The 12552-nt window shown below is 40.0% G+C and overlaps 2 non-coding genes across 2 annotated transcripts; both read left to right on the top strand.

Moving 5' to 3' along the window:
- Positions 1–2922: 2922 nt before the first annotated feature.
- Trnaq-uug (transfer RNA glutamine (anticodon UUG)) lies at positions 2923–2994 on the top strand. The gene has a single exon. It is a non-coding gene; the product is annotated as a tRNA-Gln (tRNA).
- Positions 2995–8238: 5244 nt separating this feature from the next.
- On the top strand, positions 8239–8310 carry Trnaq-uug (transfer RNA glutamine (anticodon UUG)). The gene has a single exon. It is a non-coding gene; the product is annotated as a tRNA-Gln (tRNA).
- The last annotated feature ends 4242 nt before the right edge of the window (positions 8311–12552 follow it).

Genomic DNA, 12552 nt, shown 5'->3' with positions numbered 1-12552 from the left:
AGGCTACCCAACACAATTGGCTTCAATTAATTTCAGCAGTCCTAGAAAATGAACCTCAGTTGCCTTGGATGTGTTATTGGAGAGAATGGGCAAAAATTTTAGAACAGGGAAAAGCAAAAGGATTTGAGAATTCCCAAAATCAAATTCTTGGTGAGAGTAATAGAGTGAATGTTTGTAAGCTATTCTTTATGGATAATTTAAATTGGTATCGATTTCCGTCTATTGATATAGGTTCAAATTATATTTGCTATATTGAATATGTTCCTATTTCTGTTTATAATATATGCACACCTATGCAAAGTTATTTTGTCAGATTATATGCATACATGTTTCTACCTCTGTTTAAGACATTTTGTATATTGATACAATTTTAAAATATATTTATCATATTGCATTATAATTTCTACCTCTGATCAAGATATTTATACACTGTTTACATTTGAGGTCATAGTCTTCCTTTACTGCACAGTTCTTTAAAGATTGTTTTATATTCTGATATGAACTTTTAATCTATAAGTTATATAAGTATTAAGTATTGTAAGTTAAGGTCTTGCATATTTGTTATACTTTTAGTCAAACTAATTAGATTCTTTATATACATAGAGATTGTATTCAACCATTTCAAAGATCTTTAGAACATGGCATTTAAATAACTTAGGATCCTGTTCACATGAGACATCATTGCCCCGGCAGCACCAATCTATTCCCGAGAGAATGTAGAGCACCGAAGACCAGTCTGTTTACAGATCTAGTTCCAGAACAGGCTCCAAAGCTACGCAGAGAAAAGAAAACCTTGTGTAAAAATCACCCCACTCCCCCAAAAATGAATTCTACAATTAACACCTGCTTAAGGCCTTTCTCCTTCCTGACTACAAACCTGCAGATTTAGGAATCCTCATTAGAAATCCTCATAAAAGAAGGTAAAGTCCTAGAGGCTCCTAATTATATCATATCAGTACTCAATAGATAGGAAATGCCTTAGATGTTGCTGAATGGCTCTTTCCTCACTGTTTTTCTGTCTTCTTCAGTCTCTCTGTGGATTGCTCATATTTGGACATTTCTAATTAGAACAGTTTTGAATAATCAGAACATTTCCCTCTAAGTACATTCTTATCAGGTCTGGGACTGAATGGTCACTAAATCCGATTCAATCACATGTAAGAATTTTGCTCAAGTCCTGAGATAATCAAGAATGAGACAGAGTTTCCCTTTCATTTTCCTGACCATGATTAACATGCTACACTCATCTCTTGTGATTTTCTAGCTCTTCCACATTCTGCATTTGCAATCACAGCCTTAATTTTCAAAGCAGCCAGTCAACAGGTGAAATTAATAAATTCCAATTGGGCTTTATCTGTTAGCCCAAAACATGGATGGGAAAACAATAACTATTTAGAGGGCTGTAGATAGCCCAGGATAAAGTGTAATTAGTTTCTGGACCTGCAGCATTCCAGATGCCCCTCATCACTGAAGTTCTATTCTACCATCCACCTTTGCAGACACAGCTTCTTTCCAGGAATTCCCCTGCACATTGTACATTACACTTCAGCAACAACAATATCTTATTTGTTTAAAATAAATTCCTGTTCTCCAAACTCACAAACTCATATGGGATTCCCTTCTGCATGCTGTGAATATGTTTTATTACCATTGGTTAATAAAGAAGGTCCTTGGCCTATGGCAGGACAGAATATAGCAAGACAGGAAATCCAAGCAGAGACAGATGAGGAAAGAAGGTGGATTCAGAGAGACGCCATGGAGCTTTGGAACAAGGAAATTGCCAGAACGTTACTGGTAAACCATGAATCTTGTGGCATAATATAAAATAATAGAAATGATCAATTTAAGATGTAAGAGCTAGCTAGGAATATGCCTGAGCCATTGACTGAGTAGTGCTACAATTAATACAGTTTTGTGTGATTATTTGGGTCTGGGTGGCTTGGAACAAAGGCAAAGTCTCTGTTTATACCAAGCCATCAAGTACCATGCACAACTGTCCCGTTCTCTTTATGACAGTCAAATAGAGCTGCACTATTCCAGCCTTGTTGGATTGCATTCCTGTTCTTAGACAGGCTTAATATGTTTCTGGACAAGTTTTAGAGGAAAAACTGCAAACATAGATTATTTTTAAATTTGGTTTGTGTGTGTGTGTGTGTGTGTGTGTGTGTGTGTGTGTGACTTCCTGTCTGCATTTCTGAATGTGTACCACATGTGTGCACTGGCCCTGGAGACCAGAAGAGGAAGTCAAGTGCCCTGGTTCTGGGGGTGATAGGGTGCTCATTTTTGCAGGATCTGAGAACTGAACCCCAGACCTCCACAGGAGTAGCCATTGTTTTTAACTGCTCAACCCTCCCTTTAGCACAGGGAGATTATTTTTATAGACATTATCAAATTACATAATATAATGAGTGTTAAACACTATTTCTCATGAGTGTTAACCGTGAAAATTTCTCTTCTGAGTTGCCTTTTCAATGGTTTTATTTGAAGTTCCTCTATATAAAACGTGTTTTTGTAAAGATTGCAAAAGTATGTGTTATAATGGAAATTACCTGAGACTCAGTAGGAAAGCTTTGCTCCATTTTTACCCCATATGTCACACAGCTTTGCAATGACCGTGTCTAATTTTGCGTTGGTGTCTGTCATTTCCCTTACAGATGTTCTAAATTACATAATGCATGGCCTCATAAATCTAAATCTACCCCTGCTGTCTTCTCCAGTCTAAGCCCTCAACAGCAGAGAAAGAGAGAGACAGAGAGAGAGAGAAAAAAAAACAGAGAGAAGTAATTTCTCTTAATTGATGTGTTGCTTTGTCTCTCCCAACAAACAACTTTATCAAAATTGAAGCTTAACCTATCACTTCCAAAGTTCAGTTTATACAAACAAAGTTCCACAACTATGGTTACATATTCATAACTTTTTGTGGGTCCCATGGTGTAATGGTTAGCACTCTGGACTTTGAATCCAGCAATCTGAGTTCAAATCTCGGTGGGACCTATGAAGGCTCTTTTGTAAAGACCTTTTATAATTTCCAGCTGGCATCATATGTGGAAAAACTTGTTCCTCTACTCCATGTGACATTGGACTCTGAAAACACAGACACAGAGGTAACAAGGCCTGGAGAAATCTCCTTTCTAGGTAGAGACGCCCCAACAGCTAGGAGAGAACCACCTTCCTATGAATGCCTGCGACCTCCTCAACCCCACCCTGCTTGTTCCTGAGTCTCATATTTCTCTTTATCTTTTTCCTGATTAGTGTCCTGGCACTGCAAGAGAAAGATCATCTCCCATGGGCTGGAACAACAAAATAGCTGTCTCTGCCAGGACCACAGGCCCAGCCCTGAAATTGAGTCATTCCCTGGGCTCCCCAGCCCAAGATGTTGCTTTGATAGCATCCCTTCCAAACACACTGGTGAAAAAAACACCTCATGGCATCCCTTAGCAAACATTCTTCTGTAGAAACAACAGCCTGAACCTGCAATGTAGACTAGGAATGAGCTGATAGACAGTGTTATGATTTGCTGGCCTAGTTTGTCAACTCGTTACCCTGTCCCTTTAAAAGATAAGCCCCGCCCTCTCCTAACCTTTTCCCTGTTGCTGTGGGAATGGAATATCTGCCTCCTCTAGCCTGTACTCTCTTTTTCCATCTCTTTCCTTAAGAAGTAATTTTTGTTCTCTCTCTCCCTCTCTTCCCTTCTTCCCTCCCCCCTTTTTTTCCTCCATAACCCACTAAATAAACTCTATACCCAAACTCTCTCTGTGTATGTTGAATCATTCTGTCTCTCACTCACCAAGGTGATCCTACAAGGACCTAGGGAACATGCCGAGGCTTGGGGTACCTGATTAGATCTCGGGTCACCCACCAAGGTTTCAGATCACCTGCTGCTACCCATCTTGGGACCAGCTGCCCCTCATGGGAACAGCCTTTCCCCCAGTCTCCCTTTGTATCTTTAAAAAAGTATAACATTGGTTTGTGACTCTGCCAGGCTCTCTCCATGTTACCTCCCACCCACAGGCAGGCCAGCTGAGGACATGTAGAGGACCCTGGAATCAAACTACTTTCCAACATTGCAAATAGTAAGGTTCTCTATCAAATTCTTTCTAATTTCCACTAGCAAACATGACCGCTGGTGTATTGCCCCTGGCATCTCATACACTCTGATTTTTCTTTTGCTGGGCAGCCCCTTGCCACCTGTCTGTAAATGCTCTTTTTCTCTCATTCCTATTCCTTCTACTCTATCTCTGCCACCACTACTGCTGGTCCCGCAGAAACAGACAAGATTAATCAGATTCACGAATCAGCTGTTTACAATCCCAGCCTTTGCTCCTCACCATGGCTGGTGGCAGCTCAGTGATGCAGTGGCTTATGGTGCTGAGTAATTTTCCTCTAGACCTCATGTATGAAAGAATATGTGAATGGTGTGGCCACATGGATGTAATTCTGTTTCAAATGTTTATTCCATACAGCCTCTATGTCTCTCTTGTTATTATATTTAAAACTATTGCGACTCTAATAATGTGATTTCTCCATACAACATGTGACTGCCGCCATTTTCACGAAGGTCAGGTGACCTCACCGCCATCTTAACTAAGGGAAGGTCAAGTGACCAAGTCCCACCATCTTTACATCCTAGCCTAGTCTTGCGGTTTACTTACATTTTTGTCTCTGAATTCCTCTTACTCTTCCCTGTCCTCTTTCTCTCCGCCCTTCTTCTGATAGAGGCAACTTTTGCCTCTCTCCCTTCTCCCCTCCTTTTTTCCCTTCCCCCTTCTCCCATCTCTGCCAGGTCCTATTCTGTCTCGTAGACTCAACTCTGATTCCCAGCTTGGTGGCATAACTGGCGTTCTGTCAGGCCGGCGCTCCCCACCCCCTTGCTGTCTCCCACCACAGCAGTGGAATCTGCCTCTCTTCCATTCAAGGAGCCCTGTTTCTACCTCTGCTGCACTGTGGATGAAAATCCTAAACCTGGGCCTTCTACCAGCCCACTCCCCAGCTTTCCATCACTCCACTGGGACAATTGGTAAGACCGTTCCCTTTTTGGCCTAGTGCCACTGGGGCAATTGCCCTTTCTCTGGTTCTCCCTTAACACTGCACTCATTGAGCGGTGCATTAGTTTTTGGGGCCCAGGACTCCTCGGATATTTTTCTGTTTCATTGCTTCCCTTAGCTAGAAACGTGAACTAAGTGGTCCTTAGACTGTTAAGGTGTGTGTGTGTGTGTGTGTGTGTGTGTGTGTGTGTGTGTTTTCTTTTCTTTACAGACCTCTCGTAAGTGGTCCTCGCCACTGTAAGGACTTCTCAGAGCAGTCCTGGCCCCTGGTTCCTGAGCCGACAGGCTGGTAATCAGCTTGGCTTTATTATCAAACCCGTGCTAGCCTGGAGACGTCCAGCTAGTTGCCCTGGGGTTTGTGCCATTTTTCCATTCTCGCGTTTTCAGCTATAAAAAACAAACCACATTTCTAACTTTTGCCAGCGAGCAGCTAAATTTAAATAGTCACACCACCTGGACAACCATGGCTGCTGCCATTTTCTTTGAGCTTAGCGTGAGGTTCTGTCCCTAGCCATAGAGCACCAGCAGTAGGCTCTTCACACGAGGTCCCGCTCACTTTTCCTTTAACTCTATATGTATAAAACTTAAATTCAACTGGGTGTAAATGCGTGAATATTTACTGTTAAACGTCACTGTCTGTCCATTATATTTCATTCCAGACTAAGAAAGCAATGTCTCATGTTTTAAATTGGTATGTGCTTTTAAATCTCTTACAAAAAAAAAAAAAACTGTATATGTAATCCAACCCTCATTTAAAATATATTAAGCTGTTCTCTGCCATTGTCAGGTCCATTGTTAAACATCCCTCAACTGCTCAGACGATCTGGAGAATATGGCCTTTAAATATTTAATTACTAAAAGACATTTTATAACAACAACAAAAAAAGACAAGTTGGCTCCCAGTAGCAGCATTCGACTTCCTCCAAAGAAGACAGAAGACATATGGGCACAGAACAACATCCATCTACAATTCGCCTCAACTGCCAAGCGCTCACCACTAAGCAAAACTGCCTTTCATCTAAACTGAAGATCTCCAGACAGTGGACAGAATTGCTGGACTCGACAGCCTAGCTTCTCAGGTCAAGGTAGGCTTATCTTCCTACAAATTTCTAAGCCCACAGGATCTTCTGAACCCCGGCAGGCCCTGTGCTAAACAGCAAAAGGCAAATATGACCCTCAGCGATCATGGAGGACCCAGAGGAGTGGCTCAGGTAGCCAATCAATTCTAAGGAATGACTTTAGGTAGTCAACCAAGTAAGTTCACTATCATGTTTTAATCAATAAATAACTCCTCAAGGAAAAGTTTATCCTTTTCAAAGATCTCTGATGCAGTTTGACAGCTGAGAGGTTTTGTCGGTTTAAAAGGACAGACTCACCAAAAAAAAAAAAATTCAATAAAATACAAATGCAAGTTATTAAAATATATGAAAGATATAAAGGGATGAGGACAAATACAAGTTATCAAATTTCTCTCTCACACTGCCTTCCACAGTCTTAAAAATACTTTTCATTGTGCAAAAACAACTGTCACAGTCATTCTGACATAAATATGCTACTGTTTATTCAATGTATATGTCTAAAGCTTACGCTTTCACAAACCCAAAGAATTCTTGTGTTCCTAGGAGCCGAATTAAACAGGTCAGATACACCCTTCTCAATTCCCTGGTCCTAAAATTTTTTTTTCTTCCTAAACTTGACTTTGTCCTCTGTTCTGCCAACACCTTGCCGGGTCCAAGAGACACCAGACAGTTCCATCCACAAACCCTGGAGAGGAGGAAAGAGACCAGGTACCCCAGGAGGTGACCAGCACCCAGCTTTCTCATGTCTCCCCCCAAAATGATGTTCACAAATAAGAATCCTCCATCCCAATTCCTTTAACCTGTTGTGCCTAATTTCCTGCCTTTTTTTTATAAGAAAGAGAGGGGAATATTATGATCTGCTGGCCTGGTCTGTCACCTGGGTACCCTATGCCTTTGAGAAGCAAGCCCTGCCCCCTCCCAACCCATCCCCTTCCACTCAGGGAAGTCAATATCTCTCCTCTTCCAGCCTGTATTCTCTCTTTTCATATCTTTCCTAAAGAAGTAACTTCTGTTCTCTCTCTCTTCCCTCTCATCCTTTCTCTGCCTCTCTTTCTTCTTCCCCCTTCTCCCCTTCCTCATTTCCTTTTCCCTCCATAACACACTAAATAAATTCTATACCCAAACTCTCTCTGTGTATGGTCTATCTTTCTGTCTCTCACCCATAGAGGGGTCTCCCATCTGCTAAGATGACTCACCGAGGCCTCAGTGGGACCTTCAGAGGCCTTCGGTCATCCCTCTGGGACCTGCTACCCCTAGTGGGACCACCGTACCTCGTGGGACCAGCCTTCCACCACCCCCCACCCTTATATCTTTAAAAAAGAATAACAGACAGTCCTGAGGGGAAGGGAGGGCAGACAAATTTCAACAAGAATCCAGCTAAGCCAGTTCAGGCCCAATTACCTACTGTTGATACTTAATTGGGTCTCTCTCTCATCTTGCTATCTAGTCAAAATCACTTCAGGAATTTCCTGTCTAGTAACCCTTACAGCTGTTCCTGTTATATCTGGATTTAAAGGTCTGAGAATTTAACCCCAGGCCCTCCACAAGAACAGCCAGTGTTCTTAACTGTTGAACCCTCCCTCTAGCACAGAGAGAATATTTTCATAGACAATATCAAATCACATGCTAGAATGATATTCCTCATGAGCATTAGATGTCTAAATTTCTCTTCCGAGGGGCCTTTCCATGGTCTTAGTAGAGGATCCTCTATGTAAAATGTGTTATTGTAAAATTTTCAAAAGTATGTGTTATAATGGAAATTACCTGAAACTCAGAAGGAAGGCTTTGCTCCAGATTTACCCCATAAGGCACACAAGCTTTGCAATGGCCGTATCTAACTTTGCGTTGGTGTCTCTCATTTTCCTACAGACGTCCTAAACTGTGTAAGAAGAAGCCTCATTAATCTAAGTCTACCCCAGACTATCTTCTCCAGACTAAGCCCTCAACAGGAGAGAGACAGAGAGAGAAATAGAGCAGCAATTTCTCTTAATTAATGTGCTGCTTTGTCTCTCCCAACAAACAACTTTATCAAAATTGAAGCTTAACCTATCACTTCCAAAGTTCAGTTTATACAGAGTTCCACAACTATGGTTACATATTCATTTCTTTTTGTGGGTCCCATGGTGTAATGGTTAGCACTCTGGACTTTGAATCCAGCGATCCGAGTTCAAATCTCGGTGGGACCTTATGAAGGCTCTTTTGTAAAGACATTTCATAATTTCCAGCTTGGCCTCATATGTGGAAAAACTTGTTCTTCTACTAGATGTGACATTGGACTCTGAAAACACAGACACAGAGGTAACAAGGCCTGGATAAACCCTCCTTTCTAGGTGGAGATGCCCCAACAGCTAGGAGAGAACCACCTTCCTTCCTGTGATGGCCTGAGTCCTCCTCAATCCCTCCCCACTTGCTCCTGAGTCTCATATTTCTCTTTGTCTTTTTCCTGATTTGTGTCCTGGCACTGCAAGAAAAAAAATCATCTCCTGCTGACTAGAACCACGAAGTAGCTATCTCTGCCAGGACCACAGGCCCAGCCATGAAACTGAGCCTCTTCCCAGACTCCCCAGCCCAAGTTGCTGCTTTGACAGCATCCCTTCCAAACATACTGGCGAACAAACACCTCATGGCATCCCTTGGCAAACATTCTCCTGGAGAAACAACAACCTGAACCTGCAATGTAGACTAGGAATGAGATGATACACAGTCCTGCAAGGAAGGGAGGGCAGTAAAATTTCAGCAAGAATCCAGCTAAGCCAGTTCAGGCCCAATTTCCTACTGTTGATACCTAATCAGGTCTCTCTCTAACCTTGCTATCTAGTCAAAATCACTTTAGGAATACACACACACACACCGCCACTCATCCAGTAACCCTTATCCTACCATCAGCTGTAAATCCCCAGCTGTTCCTGTTATATCTGGATTTAAGTTCAATCTCTCCTCCTTATTGCAGAACCCTTCCATGTAGGGTTCTGCCTGTTTAACACCATTTGATACAAATTTTGATACTTCTCTCAAAGAAAACCACCACAAGATTTAGGGTGTGTGATCCACCTAAGAGAACACATGTCAGGGCTGGTGGTCAAACTCATGACAGTCAGTTTCCTGAGGAAATCAAAACAGACTCTCGAACCTGCCCTAAAAATTAAAGATGATGACACAATCATGCAATAAAATATAAAGACCTTGCAATCATCTTGATAAAAACAAGCAAACAAAAAAATTAACTTGAATCAAATTCAATGACCTTGCATGATTTAAAAACAAGCAAAACAAAAACCTTTCATCAGATTAGAGGTAGCAGGAATAAGTTTCAACGCAAAAAAAGGCCATAGACAACACACCCTTAGTGAATGTCACACTCAGGAAGAGAAGTGTAAAGGGCATCCAGGTCAAGAGGTGTTTACTCTCTCCAATTCTTTTCAGCATAGTATTGGAAGTACAGGCCTCTAGCAACCAGACAAGAGAAAAATAAAATAATAAAATAAATAAAATAAAATAATAATAAAAGAATACTGATAGGGAAGAAAGAAATAAGAACATTTTTCACTCCCCATTACCTTAATTTTTATTTTAAAAAAGAAGAAATACAGAAGTTATCTATATTTGCAAATGAGATAATTTTATATAGACAAAATCCAAAAACTTGCTCTGAAAAACTGTTTAATTTATAAAGTCAGTGGAGTTGAGGACATGAAATGTGCTTTAACAAACCAATACTGTTCCTGTGCAGTAATAATATAGTGTCTGAAAATGAAATTAAGAAATCTCTGCCCAGGCAGTGATAGTACACACTTTTAATCCCAAAAGGCAGAGGCAGGCAGATCTCTAAGATGGAGGCCAGCCTGGTCTACAGAGCATATTCCAGGGCAGAAAAACCCTGCCTCACAAAGAAAGAAAGGAAGAAGAGAGGGAGGATGGAGGAAGGAAGGAAAAAAATAAAGAGAGATGGGGGGAAGGGAGGAAGGAAGGAACGAAAGAACAAACGAACATACAAACTCTGGAACTTGTGATATTTTGTTTGTGATCTAACAAATAAAACTTGCCTGAAGATCAGAGTGTGGAGCTAGCCACTAGTTAGCCATAGAGGCCAGGCAGTGGTATCACCATGGTCTACATGAGATTAATCCCGTCTTAAAGAGCAACAGAGCCCAGCATGGTAGCTAAAACCTTTAATCCCAGTCTTGATTCACTTGCCTTTAATCCCAGCACTAGGGAGGTGGAGACCGGAAAAAATATGGCTGGACAGAGAGAGGAATATAAAGCAGGAGAAGACAGAACAAGAAATTCAGTCTGAGGACTTGTAGAGACAGGATATCCCATTTGGTCTGGGGGATTTTGTAGAGGTAAGAACTAGTGGCTGGCTGTTCAGCTTCTCTGATCTGTTGGTGGAGGCTGCTCACTCATTCCCTGGCTACTCAGACTCAAAATAACCATACAGAAACTATATTAATTGAAATACTGTTTGCCCAATAGCTTAAGTGTATTCTTTGCTCTTTTATCTTAAATTAACCCATTTTTATTAATCTGTGTATTGTCACGTGGCTGTGGCTTACTCGCAAGGTTTTGGTGGGCTCTGGCAGAGGCATCTATCTCCTGCGGGTTGCTACATGGCTTCTCACTGACTCCGCCTACTCTCTCTATATATCTTTTCCAGCCTGCCTATATTCTGTTAAGTCATTGACCAAAAGCAGATTCTTTATTAACAAATGGCAATAAAACATATTCATAGCATACAGAAGGGAATACCACAAAACCTCCCCTTTTCTGTCTAAATAAAAAGGAAAGTTTTAACTCTAACATAGAAAGATTGCATACAATAAAACAGCTATCAAGCAAGAATTATAATTACAATATTTACATCTACTTTATCTTTTATCATAACTAAGGAAAATTATAACTATTTTTTAACTGCATCAAAGACTCCAAAAAGATATAATATTACCTAAGTAAACAGGAAGTGCATTGTAAGAAACTTTTAAAACTCTAGAATTGATAGAGACACCTCATTTCCTAGACAGTTATCCAAAGTTCTTTTGGAACAGCACCCATCTTCAGCCTACAGGCCCATAGTATCCAGCTGACTTTTCCATGAAGCAGGAAATTTCAAAGACAGTTTTACCTATATTGGCAGTTTGTCAGTCACTTTTTTGTATGTGTATTCTGCAGAATGTCTAGCAGACTCTTTTATGAAGCAGGAACCCCAAAGGATCATCTCACCTTTAGACAAGTTCAGCAGTCATTTCTCTGTGGGCCTTACACATCCAGTTCATACAGCATAACATCAAGCAGTCCAGTAAAGAGCAGTTTCTTGTCCAAATGACTAACCAACACCATAAGAAGCCTCTTTAGTGCCCATCATTTTCTTGAAGTAGATTGGTACTGCCAGGAACAGGTGAGTCTCATTATCATGAAAAGTCAAAGTTCTTAAAACATTTTAAATGCCATATTCTGTAGTCTTTGCAAGATTTGAAGAATACCTATCTAACTGAAATATATCTCCATATGTTTAGAAAACCTAACGTAACTACAAGCTTGACTATTATTGATAATTATCTATTAATCTGTATTTCTTAATTATACATTACATTTTTAAATGAGCTGCACAAGCAAAATACCTTAATCAAGAACATAAATATACATATAACAAAATTGACCTAATATTTATATCAATAGACCAAGATTTATACCAATACAAAATATTCATCTCTATAGCATATCCCCCTTTAAATGTAAACAAACATTTATAAACAATATTTGGGAAATTGGGTGTAGTTCTCTCCAAACTGCTTTCTCTTTTTTGTTAGGTGAAGTACCTTTGGGGGTGTTCACAGTGACCATTCAGTGGGTCTTGGTATATCAAACCACATTAATCTGGAAAGAATTCATAGGTTCTCATCCTCTGTGGAAACAAAAGAAGAACCTCTTTTCCAATGCAACAAATCCTTAGGTCCGAATTTTGAAGTCACGATACCTTAAAAATATAAATGTTGGTTTAGCTTAGCAGCCCATATAATGAAATGTCGCTTTGTACTTAGCTCACTCACAGTCAAATAATTCAAAGAAAACACAATAATTTACATAATCTAGACTCTCTAGTTAAATTAGTGTTATCTTGCTCACACTAATAATAGTGAATATTAGAGTAAATACTTGTAACCTATTATTTAAGCATAATTTACATTGGTATAGATGTGTATATTGATACAAGTTCAAATTATATTTGTTATATTGAATATGCTTCTATTTCTGTTTACAATATTTGCACACTTATGCAAAGTTATTTTGTCAGATTGTATGTATACATGTTTCTACCTCTGTTTAAGACATTTTGTATATTGATACAATTTTAAAATATATTTATCATACTACATTATACATTTCTACCTCTGATCAAGATATTTATATACTGTTTACATTTTGAGGTCATT

The sequence above is a fragment of the Myodes glareolus genome, chromosome 14, assembly GCF_982192425.1.
Source record: "Myodes glareolus chromosome 14, mMyoGla1.1, whole genome shotgun sequence".
NCBI classification, from domain to species: Eukaryota; Metazoa; Chordata; class Mammalia; order Rodentia; family Cricetidae; genus Myodes; species Myodes glareolus.
This window is presented reverse-complemented; position numbering and strand designations above follow the sequence as displayed.